The sequence below is a fragment of the Oncorhynchus nerka genome, linkage group LG4 (genome assembly GCF_034236695.1).
Source record: "Oncorhynchus nerka isolate Pitt River linkage group LG4, Oner_Uvic_2.0, whole genome shotgun sequence".
Lineage (NCBI taxonomy): Eukaryota > Metazoa > Chordata > Actinopteri > Salmoniformes > Salmonidae > Oncorhynchus > Oncorhynchus nerka.
Window position 1 is genome coordinate 66,112,358 of NC_088399.1, and position 15,920 is coordinate 66,128,277.

The 15,920-nt window shown below is 41.4% G+C and overlaps 1 protein-coding gene across 6 annotated transcripts in view; it reads left to right on the forward strand.

Moving 5' to 3' along the window:
• The first annotated feature begins 2,285 nt into the window (after positions 1 to 2,285).
• The window catches only part of LOC115128470 (myocyte-specific enhancer factor 2D homolog), a 36,805-nt gene continuing 23,170 nt past the window's right edge, over positions 2,286 to 15,920 (forward strand). For 2 of the 6 annotated variants that reach the window (XM_029658329.2, XM_029658334.2), the window contains exon 1: positions 2,286 to 2,440. The gene's annotated coding sequence lies outside the window, so the exon portion shown is untranslated. The remainder of the gene's footprint in view (positions 2,441 to 15,920) is intronic. The other 4 variants (XM_029658332.2, XM_065017768.1, XM_029658331.2 and 1 more) reach the window with 2 other exon arrangements.

Sequence of the window (15,920 nt, forward strand, 5' to 3'; positions counted from 1 at the left end):
TCGGACAGGTAGAGATGCTTCAGGAGGGTGGTCACTAGAGTTGGGTGGTATCCAGATTTTCATACCATCATACCATTTCTTTACCATACGGGGGTGTACACACAAGGGGCGCTACAAAAATTAATGTTACACTACAAGGTGTCAGAAGCATTCCACATGGATGCTGGCCCATGTTGACTCCAATTCTTCCTTCAATTGTGTCAAATTAGCTGAATGTTCTTTGGGTGGTGAGCCATTCTTGATACACATGGGAAACTGTTGAGCGTGAAGAACCCAGCAGCGTTGCAGTTCTTTACACAAAACCGGTGCGCCTGGCACCTACTACCATACCCAGTTCAAAGCCACTTAAAACTTTTGTCTTGCCTTTTGTCACTCTCTGAATAGCACACATACACAATCAATGTCAAATTGTCTCAAGGATAGAGAATCCTTCTTTAACCTGTCTCCTCCCCATCATCTACACTGATTGAAGTGGATTTAACAACTGACATCAATAAGGGATCATAGCTTTCACCTGGATTCACCTGGCCAGTATATGTCATGGAAAGAGCCTAGCTGCTGGCTTTAGTCTGGCGAAAATCATAGCAAGCTAGCTAGTCTTTTTAGCTCCCCACATCTCCATGTGAAATAATCATTCTGATATCAGCTAAAAGTAGAACGTCATCATGTTTGGTCACAGAGGGGAAAAAAAGCCCATGGCTAGCTAGCTGGCAACAGCAGGTTCTACCATTTCACTATAGCCCGGGATCACTCCTTATTGCTTCTAAACAAAACACCTTTTTGGGCAGATTCTTGTTGTTTGGTTTACTGTTTGAACAGTCACTGAGATTATATTTGGTTGGTTATTAATGCAAAATAGGCTACTCTTACAAGGAGCCGCCCCCTGTGTGACTAAAAACTACATCGCAACTCTGCTCCGTACCTTCAGTCTCTGTAGTGTGTGAGTTTACCTATAAAGCAACCAACTGTAGACAAAATCCAAGGTGTGATGCCGGGAGAGGAGCATCTGCAACAGCCGAAAGTCAAGAGACTGATGTGGTTTTCCAACAGAAAGGCTCAGTGCAACATGGCAGTGTTGCCATTGTTTATAAAAGTTGTTATTTGTAATGCCGAAATAAAGATGTACTCAACCCCCATACCTACACTAATAAACTTTAAATATACTTTGTATGTACATTGCACAAACAATTGGTGGGAGAGACTCAAATATCACATTCATTTGTATATATCCACTGTATAGATGAATTGCGGCAAAGTTGGTTCCTGTTTCAGGCATTTTAATAGTTTTTTCCTGTTTCAGGCATGTCTTTGGTCACGTTCACGTGGGCGAAACAATAACACCCTAATAATTAGTTACAGTAGAGCCTCCCACAATACAGGTGATGGTTGCAGGATTAAGATGGCGAAGAGCAACTGCAGAAATTTGCAGTTGACTGCAGTCAAAACTTCATGACCTTCCATCCCACGATTTGTGTACATTTCATGCAGTCGACATGTAGGCACAAATTGAAATATATTTATCCCCAGATTGCAACACACTTTGAAAGGCGGTGACCATCTTGGAAAAAGGGATCTGCGTGAATGCAATTGAAAAGCAATTTGTTAATTAAGACAATTAGAACACAAATCCTGCTGCCTAAAGAATAGGCCTATACTGTTGAAATTGCTCCCTCTCCTGATCATGGAGGAGACTGCACAGATTTGTATTTATTTTACAGGTCACATATCCACTTTATTTGGCGTAAACTCTAAAACAAGGGGAGAATCTCCTTCTGATACTCTTTGCGTCTTCTCTCCTCGCCTCCTTCTCAACACCCATTGGAGGAGAAAGTCAAATAGGCGGGACCTCTGGCTTTTTTATCCAATGGGTTTTGCGAAGGAGCCGAAGAGTATGCAATTGAGATTCTCCCAATAATCTGAAGATATACTAACGTCCTATCTGCAGAGCACATAATTGTAAAACAGCTAATGGGTCTTCTCCAGGAAAACAGGGTGGTAAAGGCCATTCGACCGTATGCCACACAGTGACATTTGGAAAAGGTAAATACCAAAGCGGAGGGATACAAACACCCTTGTAGAACATGGCCGTCATCTCATCTCTTTCATGCCCTGCCCATGTACAGTAACTTCTACTGTGATTGGCCTTGACGTTATAGTATTAGCTTCTTATTGGCTTTTTACAAGTCACTAATGGCGTTGAAGCTATAGTATTAGCTTCCCTATTGGCTTCTTACAAGTCACTCATGCACTGGTGTCGATGACGTAAATTGTGCACTAGGTACACTGTATCGTTTGGCTGAACTGAATAGTTACATTTTACGTTAAACGGAAAAGGTTAGAGTGGATTTCTCTAAAGAGACAGCGCTTTGTCTTTTCATTACATCTCTATTTTAAGCAATTCCTATATCTTTTCACACCATTGTTGATGTGATATTTCAGGGTAAGTGGAATGATACATTTGCTTTCTGCGTATTTTTCCTTGTAAGAAAACGAATGCTTGTTTTAATCAAACAATTGTTGTCAGACGGATAGTTTATAATAGGCTAATTTGTATTGACAACATGATTCACCTAAATTGTATTTTGATTATAATTTGTCGGCCCAGTAGTCGAATTCATAGCTGACTAGATGGTTGGGTTGTATTTGTCGGAAGAGTTTAGGTTTTCAAGCAAGGTAGGCTAATGGCTGTCGGTCGGAGTTCGTCAGAGATCGTGAAATGGCCTAAAGAGCACCTTCGCTAGACGACAGATGAACCGTTCCTCCATGATGGTGTGAACAGTGAAAGCTCTCGGTTTAGAACGGAAGAGGTGCGTGCACGTTGACAACAGGGCCACAACCAAAATAAGAGCTAGGAGCGAGCTGTCACCAGCGGATACATGTTCTGCCTATCAGTTGCTGCGTTAACATCAACTCTGAAAAATACGAGGTCAAATCATGAAATTAGTGATCTCCAGGTCGTTAAGACTGAGTTCTAGAAAGAGGGCAGATTTGGATGACCATTTTTTCCCAGTCGGAGCTCGTTTTTTTCCGAGTTCCCAGTTGTTTTCAACGCTCAGAAGTCCGAGAATTCCGAGTTCGGAACTCTCCGTTGGTTTCAAAACAACTGGGAACACTTGCCGTGTTCAAACCACTGGGACCTCGGAAATCTCCGACTTCCAGTGCGTTCAAGACGACTGGGAACTCGGGGAAAAAACGAGCTCCGACTGGAAAAATCGTTTAAACGGTCATCCAACTCGGAATTGCAAGTCGGCAACGCTGGCATTTTTATACAACTTTGTTTGCCAATTATTTTTCTAAGAAAATAATAGGTTACACTTAAGGCTACAAACAGTAGGCCATATATTTCCCCAGGATTAACAGCAATACTTTCATTTTCAATGTAGCTGTCAGTGACGAAATACGCAGGTAGGCTAGCTATCAATAGCAAAACATAGATGTCAGAGCATGCTGATACATGAAGTTTGACATTTTTATTTTATTTTTAATTCTGCCATTTTCTTTGCATTTTAAAATCACTATACCTCTTCAAATCTCATGTCATTATTGCACTTTGCCGAACTTTGTTTGAATGTTATTCTTAAAACAAGCAACAAATCTCTCATTTGTGATACTGGGGTTTTGGAGATCGATCATGTGCCATGTGCACTCTGTACCACATACAGCACTACTTTAATACATTCTATGATTACATTTTGAAGGAGAAGTTGTTGCATGAAGCCTCTTATGCAGAGATGGGTCTTTTGAAAGTATCTGGAAGGCCTTGAGCACCATTCAAATATTACGGATTTTACCTCACATGGGGGGGAATTTGCTCAGATCTCTGTGAGCACTGCCATAGTACAGAGGGTAGAGATTCCCTAGCTGTTAAGCCACCTAAATACTGCACTTTAGTTAATGCATAACGTCTTGACCCATCAGCAGACATTAATATTAGATTCCGGGCCTTGATTTTTAGATTCATAATGAAACATGAATCATTTCAATATCACGTGACCTGAAAGTTGGCAGCCATGTTGTGTGGATGGTCAAATCAAATTTTTTGTTGTCAAATGTGCCAAATACAACTGGTGTGGACTTGACCAATGAATGCTTAAGTACAAACCCATTCCTAACAATGCAGAGTTAAAAAAATAAGAAATGTGCTAAATAAAAGGAAATAGTAACACAATAAAATAACAAGGTGCAGGGATACGAGGTAGTTGAGGTAATTGTGTGTAGAGTTCAGTGAGTGTGCCTAGAGCCAGTGCAAGAGAGTCAGTAAAAAAAAACAATACAAGGCTGTTAATGCAAATAGTCCTGGTAGCCGCTTGATTAACTGTTCAGCAGTCTTATGGCCCGGGGGTAGAAGCTGTTCAGGAGTCTTTTGGTCCCAGACATGGCACTCCAGTACCACTTGCCGTGTGGTAGCAGAGAGAAGTCTACGACTGGGGTGGCTGGAGTTTTACACAGACACTGCCTGGTATGTATGTCCAGCTGTAGTCGGAAGTTTACATACCCTTAGGTTGGAGTCATTCAAACTAAATTTTCAACCACTCCAAAAGTGTCTTTTTAATATGGCAAGTCGGTTAGGACCTCTACTTTGTGCATGACACAATTTTTCCAACAATTGTTTGCAGGCAGATTATTTCACTTATAATTCACTGTATCACAATTCCAGTGGGTCAGAAGATTACATGCACTAAGTTGACTGCCTTTAAACAGCTTGGGGGGGAAAAAGACAGAAAATGTCATGGCTTTAGACGCTTCTGATAGGCTTATTGACGTCATTTGAGTCATTTGGAGGTGTACCTGTGGATATATTTCAAGGCCTACCTTCAAACTCAGTGCCTCATTGCTTGACATTATGGGAAAATCAAAAGAAATCAGCCAAGACCTCAGAAAATAAATTGTAGACCTTCACAAGTCTGGTTCATCCTTGGGAGCAATTTCCAAACACCTGAAAGTACCACGTTCATCTGTACAAACAATAGTACGCAAGTATAAACACCATGGGACCACGCAGCTGTCATACTGCTCAGGAAGGAGACGCGTTCTGTCTCATAGAGATGAACGCACTTTGGTGCAAAAAGTGCACATCAATCCCAGAACAACAGCAAAGGACCTTGTGAAGACGCTGGAGGAAACGGCTACAAAAGTATCTTTATCCACAGTAAGAGTCCTATATCGACATAATCTGAAAGGCCGCTCAGCAAGGAAGAAGCCACTGCTCCAAACCCGCTATTAAAAAAAGCCAGCCTACGGTTTGCAACTGCACATGGGGACAAAGATTGTACTTTTTGGAGAAATGCCCTCTGGTTTGATGAAACAAAAATGGAACTGTTTGGCTATAATGACCATCATTATGTTTGGAGGAAAAAGGGGGAGGCTTGTAAAGCCAAAGAACACCATTCCAACCGTGAAGCACAGGGGTGGCAGCATCATATTGTAGGGGTGCTTTGTTGCAGGAGAGACTGGTGCACTTCAAAATGGATGACATCATGAGGGAGGAAAATTATGTGGATATATTGAAGCAACATCTGAAGACTTGGTCGCAAATGGGTCTTCCAAATGGACAATGACCCCAAGCGCTAAAGGACAACAAAGTCAAGTTAATGGAGTGGCCATCACATAGCCCTGACCTCAAAACTATAGAACATTTGTGAGCAGAACTGAGAAAACGTGTGCGAGCAAGGAGGCCTAGAAACCTGACTCAATTACACCACTTCTGTCAGGAGGACTGGGGTGAATTTTGGCCAACTTATTGTGGGAAGTTTGTGGAACGCTACCCGACACTTTCGACCCAAGTTAAACAATTTAGAGGCAATGCTAACAAATACTAATTGGGTGTATGTAAATTTCTGACCCACTGGGAATGTGATGAAAGAAATTAAAGCTGAAAAATCATTTTCTTTACTATTATTCTGACATTTCACATTCTTAAAATGAAGTGGTGATCCTAACTGACCTAAAACATGGCATTTTTACTAGGATTAAATGTCAGGAATTGTGAAACTGAGTTTACATTTATTTTGCTAAGGTGTATGTAAACTTCTGACTTCAACTGTATGTATGTGTAGACGGCATTCAGCTTGTCTGGTAGGCTGGCATCACTGGGCAGCTCACAGATGGGTTTCCCTTTAATCCGTGATAGTTTACGAGAGATGGAGTAGGATTTAATTTTAGTCATGTAGTTCAACCAGTAAGGCTCTTCTGAATGCATTGTCACTTTTCATTAGTTTCTAATAAACTCATTCACATCTCTTCCTCTCACTGATCAGTATGGCAGGTATTTATAGGGTGGTGTCAAAATGTTACCTCTTCAGCTTAACATCACTTCCTCTCCTATTACCAAGTGCGCGGAATGTCATTCACCTATTAAACTTCAGCCTATGAGCATGTCACTCTAAGGAAATTCCACCACGATTGCTGATTTAACCTATTGGCTCACTCGTGCAATAATCACCATCCTTTCAATCAGTGGGCATGAATTTAGGGAGTATTTGTCAACTCAACCTTGTCTATAAATTATCAAAATAAATAATGTCGCACACTCCGAGTATAATCTCCCAGCAATTTAATGGGTATATACCCGAAATGTTGGTAAATACCCATTAAATTGCTGGGAGATTATACTCGGAGTGTGCGACTTTATTAATTTTGATAGTTTATAGTTTGTTCGCCAGTAGTCAGCACCTCCATACAAACTATTATTCTGGGTGTGCACCAGCTCATGTTTAAATTTTAAAAAACTCAACCTAGTCTCCAACTTGTTTTGCAGCAAGTCTTCCAAGGACCATCCACCTCCCCACAAGCTTAATAACCTTATGGCCTGTCATTGGTACACTTTTCCCCCAGTGGGGGTTTTCCAAACCAGCTGCCCTGTCTCTGAGGAGCATTCCTCGGAGACGAGGTCTACCTCAGAATATAATAAGGAATTTCAATGAATAGTTTCTGTCATTCAGTTAAGCCTGTACTCGATTGAACTGTATTGTTTGATGGTTCGTCAGAGATCGTAGGGGGATGCCCTATAAGCATCTGGATTATTGTCCCGCTCCTTGAACGCGGTAGCTCTACCCTTTAGCTCAGTGTGGATGTTGCCTGTAATCCATAGCTTCTGGTTGGGGTATGTATGTATGGTCACTGTGGGGACGATGTCGTCAATGCGCCTATTAATGAAGCCGGTGACTGATGTGGTAAACAAATCAATGCCATCTGATGAATCCCGGAACATATTCCTTTCTGTTAGCTGAACAGTCCTGTAGCTTAGCATCCGCTTCATTTGGCCACTTCTGTATTGATGACGTAACTGGTACTTTTTGAGATTTTGCTTGTAAGCAGGAATCGGGAAGATGGCGCTATAGTCAAATTTGCCATATGGAGGGGGAGCTTTATGAGACTGCATTTTTTGTTGTTGCCTGTAGTTGCACAGGTGACCTGCTGGTAGAAATGTAGGTAATATGGATTTCAGCTCCCTGGCCACGAGAAGCGCAGCCTCTGGATGTGCACTTTCTTGTTTGCTTATGGCCCTACACAGCTTGTTGAGTGCGGTCTTTGTGCCAGCATAGGTTTGTGATGGTAAATGGACAGCTACGAAAAATGAAAATATTTTTTTAAATAGTATGGTCTACAGCTTATTATGAGGTATTCTAACTCAAGTGAGCAGAATCTCGAGACGTCCTTGTTCAGCCACATATTGAAGAAACAGGATACAGTTCTTCAGACCACATCGATAGGATAGTCTCGACTGGAGTAGGTCCAGTGATTGCACGTTGGCCAATAGAACGGAGGGTAGAGGCGGTTTGTCCACTCGCCAACGTAGTCTCGTCAGGTATCCCGTACACCGGCCTCTTTAACGTCGTATTCTCCTTTTTCGAGTGTCAGCGACGAGCAGAATGTCCTTCACCGCCAACTCGTTGAAGTAGAGGTTAGAGATCGCTGCTCTGATGTTCAGAAGCTCTCTTTGGTCACGTGAAACAATGGCGGCAACATTATGTACAAAAGTTACCATCATTGCAAAGGAACAAACAAAATGGCCCAATTGGTCAGGTGCCCATAAAACGGCTGATATTCCCTCCAGGCTAAGAACCAGGTCCCAAGGGATCTTCGTCTGATCCCAATGCGGCTTCTGGGGTAGGAGTATGCCAAACACAGCCTTGTGCTTTGGGGCCAGTCTGAAGAATACTTGATCATGTAGATTTCCCATCTCTCTGGGTCATTAAATACATTCTTGAAAATATACTCGTCTAACCCAACATAGGTAATGTGCTACAATGTAATCTCATCATGGTTATTGCGAGCCATACTTACTTTTGGAGATCACTGTATTTCATACTGTATTGGGACAGTGACAATTTGTTTTGGCTCTGTAATATAGCACTTTGGATTTCACATTTATATAATGACTGAGGTTAAAGGGCAGACTGTCAGCTTTAATCTGAGGTTTTTTTTCATCCCATATCGAGTGAACCGTTTAGAAATGACATCAGTTTGTGTACATAGTCCCCCCCATTTTAGGAGACTAAATCTATTTGGACAAATTCACGTGCATTAATGTTGTAGTCACTGTTATTGTAAATAAGAATAGAATGTTTCGAAACACCTCTACATTAATTTGGATGCTACAATGATTACATATCATTTAATTGATGATGCCCAAGAAGATGGCATTTGGAGGATATTTTGACATGGGTGTTCGTCGAGGGTTGGCAAACCGTGCCAGTAAATCCTCCAAAAACCAGCTTCGAAGGCATTATCAATTTTATACAATTGGTTACCAACATATTCAAATAATGATTGACATATTTCCATTCCACAAGTTATTTTGATGAATTTATTCATACTATTTCATCCTTCCACAAGATATTGTCTCGACACAAATCTAGGGTTGCTACCCAAACCAGCTGGTTGTTTCTTCTATCGGTTCCTTCTATCGGTTCGGTTGCTAGAAAACGACCCAGTCATTCAGTCTTTTTGTTCTGCATCTATGGACAAGACCAAGTCGTTCGTTCTAAATGTTCCACTGCCAAACTAGCTGGCAATCGTCTTCTCCCTTGCTTGCTAGCTAGCCAACTACGGCTAACTTAGTCTTGTCAAAACGTGCTGCCAGAATAACCACAAAGTAGCTTCATTTGCATTTGTTTAAACTGTTTTCTAGTGACATTTATTTGGACACCCCCATAACAATGAGGTGTGATATAGCCTGGCATAGAAAATGTGCTCACTCGTCAGGACATTGTTGTTCAGAGGAGCTAGCCAACAACACAGCAAATACAATCACTTCAAACTGAAGCTGGAAAGACTGCAAACTAGCCGCATCTTGTTCCATTTGACCTTTTTTCAATTGACATTTCTTTGTATATGTCCATAAAAATAGTGCCAACTGATTCATGATTTCTACTGGCTGAGAAACGCTTCCTGTCTGTCTCTTCCCCCGATATGCTCATTACTACTGGACAGCTGCAGATTGAATTTGATTAATGAAACAAAGTTGCAAATGTCAGAGAGACAGACAGCAAGGTTTATACAAATCTCTGCAGTTGAAAACTAAATGTTAGTCTAAAAGAAATGTGAGAATGTCTAGATGTATTTTTATAGTGGCGATCAAGTTAATGACTTGTCTGCTTGGGCTGATGAAACGGTGGATTCCGCAGTCAGATGGAACAGAGTAAATAGGCATTTGAACGTCATAGATTTAGCTGGTGGTAATTTGTGGAATAAACACCGGCTGGAATGTGGTTTTAACCAGCATTCAGGATTAGACCCACCTGTTGCATAATCCTGAATAAATAGTGAATAATGAGTGAGAAAGTTAGACGCACACATACCATACCCCCAAGACATGCTCACCATTACAATAACACAGGAGGTTAACGTTGGGGGGGGTATTTGTGCGTCTAACTTTCTCACTTATCATTATTCACGTTTCATTCAGGATTATCCGTAATAATGGTAGCATCCACAATAATTAGTTTAGTCAGGGCTATTCTTATTTGCAATAATGATCTGAACAACAAACCGGAAATGCATCCAACTCGTCCAACTCATTTGTAGAATCACAAGTTTGATGTAGTCATTGCGTGCTATGAATATGGGACAAAACGTGCTGCGATTTCTACATGGTTCACCCAATATGGATGAATATGGATGAAAATGCCCTCAAATGGGGAACAGAGGTCAAAACAACTGTCACTGTCCCAATACTTTTGGAGATCAGCCAGAGTTAAACCAACTTTTGATTTTGTTGAATTCATGGGATGTAAAAAAATAAAAATAAACCAACTGGTTAAATATTACAAAGAAAACAATAGAGCACATGAAAGCTGTTATCAGAAATAGCCTAATATCAGAAACCAATGTGAACTTACAACCTACACAGTATCACAATCCACTCTACGCCAGCTGTGCTAATTGACAGACCAAGAGACTAATCTGTCACTTTGTGAGATCTTAGGGAAGATGCTGTCACAGACGGCCACTAGCCAGTTCACTAGTCAAGTAATTGTACATGTGACACACCTCCCCACCAATCTATATCAATGAACTCAAGTTAACCAAGAAAATAATTTGTACAAAAAAACAACATTAACCATGTTGGTCAAAAAGTTGACGTTTACAATGTTAATTGTAAACATGGTTTCTCTTCACCAAATCATCAACAGGAACAGTAGCTCCCTCTGATTTACACTATAGGACGAACTATAGGGAACGAGATGAAGGCTGGCATGGCTTGTTTATATTTACAGTTGGCCACAGTAGTAAAACGTGTTCCTCTTCTCCTGTCAGTTGTCTGCTTGAACTGAAAGAGCAGTGGCCCTGAGGGCTTATCGATATTTGTCCTCCTATGCGTCAGGATTGGATTGATCTCAGAAGAGATGAGTTTTTTTGGGGGAAAACTGTTGGGAATAACAGATGCTACACCTCTAAAACCTTTGTTAGATCTTGTATCGATAAGAAGGCAGGTCCCATAGCATAGTGGTGTGAAATAATTGGGATTGAGAATGTTTTGCGGTTCTCTGGTGTGACAGCACTATGTAACAGGGTTTTTTTCTTGATCAAAAATGGGCTTAGGTGGTGGGTGTGGTGTTTTTTTTAGATGCCCCCCCCCCCCCCCATATCTCCTGCAATTCTACATATCTCCATGGAGTTGTGAGGAATTGTTGCCGTTTTTAAAGCTTATTTCCTACAATTCTACGTGTTGCCATGGCTAATGATGTATTATTTTGCTCAAACATAAGAACAGAATCTATTCTGCTAAATTGTTTTTGGAATTGTTTCTTTTTTCCCTGACTGTCTAGCTTTTATTTAGTTCTCCAAATATTATTTAAAAATAGAGTAGGTCATTTATCTTTTCTACATACTTTCTGGTTGTAGTCATTTTAGGTTTACACTGAAAGGTTTTTCCATCCCGATTTTTAACATAAAATGTATACATTTTACTGTTTGGGTTTAGGTGACCTGCCCAAGGATTCAATGGCAGACAAATCCCTTTTGTAATACTGCTCACCATGTGCTCTTATGGTCACACCAGGAACTCCCTTATTGACACAATTTAGTTGGCACCTGTCATGTTCCGCTATTGTGTTAAGACCTGACTGCCCTACCCTTGCCAGGATCTGTGAACGCTCTTCCCTCAACAGTTTGCTATGGGAAGCCAATGTGACAGGATTCATTGCAAAGAGACTCCGTGTAGCCCTGGTGTGTGAGACTTTTGGCGCGTGAGGAGATTGAAGGTATCGGAGGTCATCGCCATCAATAGAAAAGGTCAGAGGAGAGGGATGTGAGGCGACCAAGGAAAAGTCTGAAATTCAAGAGAGCCATAATGAAATGAACATGAGCGGTTATAGAGGGAACCCAGTAGGCCTAGGTGAGTGTCCTGGTGGGATAAAGGGTGAGCGATCAAGCAGGTGAAGCTGTATCTAAAAAAAATACTAATTATCAGCTCTCTACCTCTCTGCATGTAATGCAGCAAAGTCTTTGCAAACCACTAAACCCAGACTCACGAAAAAAGACTGAACTGTCATTTTCTCAACCTTTCCTCCACTGTGAAGTAATAACGACAGATCCCTCCATTAGCTGGAGTCAGATGGAGATGGAGTACGATGAGTACCATAAGCTGCCCACTTCAAGGCTTGGTCTTCATTCTAGGGCTTTGCCCACATTTCATTGACCGATGTGTAATCTGCTGAAAGGTCTGTGCCACTAATTACTGTACACCATTCAAACCGACAGATGCCTCGCCTGGCTTGATTGTGCTCTCTCTCTTTTAATCAGAGGACATTTTCACGGGTTGCGAAAGCAGTTTCAAGGGGGTGTCCAGGCAGGTCGAAAGAACCAAGGTGACTGAAGGCCTGCCCTTGACAGATGAGGCGTTCTCTGTAAGGTCAATTTCAGACTAACATATTTTTCTGCCCGAGCCCATCCAGTGTCTGAGTCTGGGCTCAAGTTGAAAGCCACGTCTCTCCTTTAGCTCGGAGGTTCCTGTAATGTCACTGTCAGAGTGAGCTCGGTTCTGCTCTGGCTCAGCGTGTGTCGAGCCGCGGCCTCATTATCTTTGCGTCTAATCAGTCCTCCAGCCAGCTCTTAATTGAGCCATCAGCGGCTTAAGGGGGAGGATGGATGTGTCAATTAGAGTAACGAGTGGGAGTAGCCATGCCAAGTGCAGCACAGGGAGGACATGCCTTGCAGAGCAGAATCCTTGTTCTGGTTCATTCTACGGCCAATCCAATAGACCAACTATAGCTGAATATGTCAGCAAAGTCAAGAACTTGTGAGGTTGTAGAGTTTTTACTCCTCGTGTGTCATTCATTCCCCCCCCCATGCTGCTTGGGCCTTTGCTGCAATACCTCATGTTGAGGTATTTATGCAGGGTCAGCCTCTCAACCAGCTACAATTTGTCCCAGTCTCAATTTTGGACAATTGTGTTGAGAATATTTTTGTGTGGAGGTTTTGGGTTGTAAAGCTTTTGTAGCTGACTCGTGGTTATATATATTTTTTTCAATTTAAAGTTTTATTAAGTTCTTGTTTTTCAATCAACCAACAAAACACATTCCACATTCACAGATGTGACAGGCTTAAAAAAAATAAAAAGTCAAAAGATAATAATACATTTGAAAAAATAAAAATACAATTAAAATGAATGATAAAGTCAAATAAAAGCATTTATTTTTCTTAATCTATATATTTTCCTTGGTACATATATATATACATACATACGCACATATACATACACACACGCACACGTACTCAAAAACTAAATTAAAATAAAAACACAACACTTGCAGCAGCACTATCAAGGTTCTTATCAGCTATTTCAAGCATTCGCTGAGACGACGGGCCAATAAATCGTTTTTAGGTTTTACAGTACCTTACACAAAATGTATCTGCGCATTTCCCTAGTCACCCCGTTCACTCTGTCCAGTTTGAAATATAGTTGAATAGTGGGGACCAGAGTCTATCAAACTTGGGCTGTCTCTTGTGGAGGTCATAAGTGAGCTTTTCAAGAGGAAGAAAGTCAACAATCTGGTCAATCCACATTTTAAATGTAGGGGGGGTATTAGAGGCCCACAATAGAAGAATACATTTCTTAGCAAAGTATGTAATAGTCATAAGCAAATTTTCTCTGTCAGGATCAAGAACAAAGTCCTGCTGGGCATTAAGAAGATAGATACACGGGGTCATATCAAACTGTACCTCTAGTATTTTCTGTGCAGCAGTATGTACAGATTGCCAGAATCTGGCAATCTCCCTACAGCTCCAAAATACATGCATATAGGTTCCACATTCAGAGGTACATCTTTTACAGTTAGGAGACATATCTGTTTTCATTCTATGGAGTCTCAAAGGAGTATAATAAAATTTGTACAAAAATTTGTAATTAGATTCTTTCATTTTTACACTGGTAGAGGAGCAGTATACCCTGTCGCAAACCTCTGCCCATAACTCATCACTAATAGTCAGACCAAGGTCCTTTTCCCAGATTATTTTCAAAGGAGTAAAGGAGGAGCTTCCTTTCTCAGAAAGGAGTCTATAGATGTAAGATATTTTGCCTTTAATGGATTGTGCTGTGACAAGAAGGGTTTCAACTTCGTTCAACTGAGTTCTAAACCTCCTCTTGGAGGTAAATGAGGAAATTACATGTCTAATTTGAAGATATTTAAAAAAAATGGGATCTTGGCACATCGAATTCACTGCAGAGCTCTTGAAAGGATTTCAGTGTAGTGGTTTTCTGATGAAATAGGTCTGAAAAGGTCCTGATTCCTAGAGTATGCCAAAGATTAAAGTTGGCATCCCTCAGGGCTTTTGGCAAGTCTGGGTTGCCTACTATAGGCGAGTGAGAACATATTTGGGAGGAAATGCCCAGGTATTTCTTACAGTCCCTCCACGCTAGTAGGGTGCTGTAAATCGCAAAGGTTTTGGCTATGTTGCCCACTTCACTAAAGTTATTAATGAATATAATTGAGCTTAAGGGCAATGAACCACAGGATTGGGCTTCTATCTGAATCCACGTTGACTCTTGTCTGTTTGTGATCCATGTTAGCATGTTGCGGATTTGGGCAGACCAGTAGTACAATTGAAGGGAGGGAAGGGCAAGACCACCTTTAGATTCAGGTTTTGATAAAGTGGAAAACTAGATCCTAGGTTTTTTATTGCCCCATATAAATTTGGTGATGCTTTGGTTAGTTGTTTTGAAGAAGGAAATTGGGATTTGGATTTGAAATTGTGGATTTGTTAAAATTGATCTTATAACCTGAAAACTTGCCATACTGAGCAATTGTGTCTAAAATGAGAGGGAGGGATTTCTCAGGGTTGGATATGTAGAGCAAGACATCATCCGCGTAAAGCGAAATCTTGTGCTGCAGGCCACCTGCAGAAACACCCATAATACTTGGATTGCTCCTTATCAGCTCTGCCAGAGGCTCCGCCCCCAACAAGTAGAGCAGCGGGGACAGCGAGCACCCTTGTCTTGTGTCCCGTTCCAGAGGGAATCTGTCAGAGTTCAGTCCATTAGTAGTCACCATGGCATTTGGATGAGAGTTTAGTGATTTGATCCATTTAATAAAATTTGGGCCCATATTGAACTTTTCTAAGACTGAAAACAGAAAGCTCCACTCCATCCTGTCAAACGCCTTCTCAGCATCCAGTGAAGCCAGCAGGACAGGGGTCTTTTGTCCGTTTACTTGATCAATAATATCAAAAAGACGGCGAATGTTATCAGAAGAGTATCTGTCTCTAATAAATCCAGTTTGGTCCGCTTTTATTATTTTGGGAAGCAGAGTGTTTAGTCTTTTGGCGAGCAATTTGGTAATTATTTTATAGTCGAAATCCAACAAGCTTATGGGCCGGAAGGACGAGCAGGATAGGGGGTCCTTGTCCTTTTTTACCAACACTGTAATGCGAGCTGTGTGCATTGAGTCTGGGAGAACGCCGTTTTTGGAAAAATCCTCCAGCATTGGCATGAAGATAGGGCTGAGCTGGGGCCAAAAAGCTTTGTAGAACTCTCTGGGGAATCCATCTGGGCCTGGGGACTTGTTAGGTGGCATGGAGGTAATTGCCTCCAGGATCTCCTCAGGAGTGAAGGGGGAGTTGAGATCTTCCTGGTCGGTCTCTGATAGTTTAGGTAGCGAGATTCCCTCTAGGAAAGAGTGGAGTTCTGCCTCTGTGTGTTTTCTCTCAGAGGTATATAGTTTGCAGTAAAAATCATGAAAAGTTCAATTGATCTTTTTTGGGTCATATGTGACCTCGTCCTCTGCTGTTCGGATACATTTACATTTACATTTAAGTCATTTAGCAGACGCTCTTATCCAGAGCGACTTACAAATTGGTGCTTTCACCTTATGACATCCAGTGGAACAGCCACTTTACAATAGTGCATCTAGGTCTTTTAAGGGGGGGGGAGGGGGAGAAGGATTACTTTATCCTATCCTAGGTATTCCTTAAAGAGG